This window comes from Oreochromis niloticus, linkage group LG19, assembly GCF_001858045.2.
Source record: "Oreochromis niloticus isolate F11D_XX linkage group LG19, O_niloticus_UMD_NMBU, whole genome shotgun sequence".
Lineage (NCBI taxonomy): Eukaryota > Metazoa > Chordata > Actinopteri > Cichliformes > Cichlidae > Oreochromis > Oreochromis niloticus.
In genome coordinates, this window is record NC_031983.2 from 15,849,305 (window position 1) to 15,850,953 (window position 1,649).

Genomic DNA, 1,649 nt, shown 5'->3' on the forward strand with positions numbered 1-1,649 from the left:
TTATCTTGTGTCTTCTTCTTATAAGTGAGCATTTTAGTTTGCTTTTCATTGCTGTTCTTGAGCTTTAGTTTTAATTATTATTTTAGGCTGAGTTTTGTTAGTGTTCCTGTGATTATTATTGCATTTCTGTGTTCTGTCAGAAATATCACTCCTTCTGGCATTTTAAAGTCCCTGTCTTAATGTTAGGCTTTTCCCTGTTTTGTTGCTTCATCTTTTTAATTTGGGTCTTTGGCCTCTTGTGGTCTATATTTTTTTTACCTTCCCGTTTGTGTCTAGATTCTGCTATGCCTTTGTGACCCGTGGTAGGTACCTATTTAAAATAGGACAGAGCCGTAGGCGCACAGTCAGTTAAAAAGAATTTAATTTTTAATACAAAATAAAAGTAACAATATAACAGCGGCACTTAAAAACAATTAAAAGCTTTACCTTATTTAAAAACGATAAAACTGTATGATTGCCCGTGAGACAGGACAAGCGCTGCGGGGAACCATTAAAAACAAATCAACATAACACAGGTTAAAAAGGGACGGCAACTGACACACGACCCCAAATGGGCAAAACACTATAGAGAAAAACAAAAGCTTCAGTGCCGTCTTCACTCAGGCCCTCCGCTGTGCATGCAGAAGCGGTGAGGGAAAAAAAAAAGGATTTGTTCTCCCTGCAGCGCCTTCACCGTTCGCGACAATATGTCTATACACATTTAAGAAAAGGGTTAAAAATACTAAAAGAATCAATATTTGTGGTGCCTACTGATACAGAAAAAATAAAATAAAAACAAAACAAAACAATCGACAGCCGCAACAGTCAGTCTGTCGACTTACACCAGTTTAAAACAAATTAAAACACACTGATGTGTCGGGTCCTTTGCCCGCAACCAGAAATCCACCGGGCAAAGCAGCAGCTCGGTACTCTGTGAATAAAAGGCAGGAGATCACTTATGCTGGACAATAAAACACAGGAATATTCCTCAACTTAATTGTTTTGTTACCTGTCCACAAGTTCGTGTCACACCCTAATAACTGTGGGTCAGTGGCGATGAAGTCCACTGTACCGTTCTCACGGGAGCAATGTTTCCCACCTACAAGGGTGCACATAACTATAAACCTCTGCCAACAGCCAGAGCTCAAATGGTACATTTTTGTGTGCCTACCGTTCTAATAGAAGTTTAGGGGGACCCGCATCAAACTTTCATGGAAAGGAATTTAAAAATACCAACTTGCCCAGCTTGGACCAAGCACTCGCAGCTTCAGGTTTGCTAGAGGAATACCTAATTGCCCACACCTGAGCTTATAAAAAGGGGCAAAGACCGGCTCCGCCCACCAGGGGCGGTTCCCAGACTCAGGTCTCACCTGTCACACCTTGTTATCTCCAGCTGTGCTGATTCACCATGATTACTTTGTGTGTGTGTTTAAAGCCTCTGGCACCGATCTGTCTAGTTCCTAGTGTGTTTTCTCCTCCTGGTGTTATTTGGACTTTCTAAGCCTTTGTTTGGATTTTTTCTTTTAGAATTGAGTCAGCTGCAGTGAAGCTCACTTTTTTGTTTGACAACAGGAGATGTATCACTCCTGTAACACCTGTAACATTCAGCAGTCGCCTCATTGTTCTGACACACACAACAAAACTATTGACTACACTACACACTAACTACA

The 1,649-nt window shown here is 41.1% G+C and overlaps 1 long non-coding RNA gene across 2 annotated transcripts; it reads right to left on the minus strand.

Annotated features, from left to right (window-relative positions):
* Positions 1 to 343: 343 nt before the first annotated feature.
* Positions 344 to 1,334, minus strand: LOC106098059 (uncharacterized). Of its 2 annotated transcripts, XR_001224147.3 has the most exons (3): positions 1,151 to 1,302; positions 989 to 1,078; positions 344 to 910 (listed from the first exon to the last, which is right to left on the minus strand). It is a non-coding gene; the product is annotated as an uncharacterized LOC106098059 (long non-coding RNA). The 2 variants fall into 2 exon arrangements; XR_003215316.1 differs by having other exon boundaries at positions 344 to 1,078; positions 1,151 to 1,334.
* Positions 1,335 to 1,649: the final 315 nt, after the last annotated feature.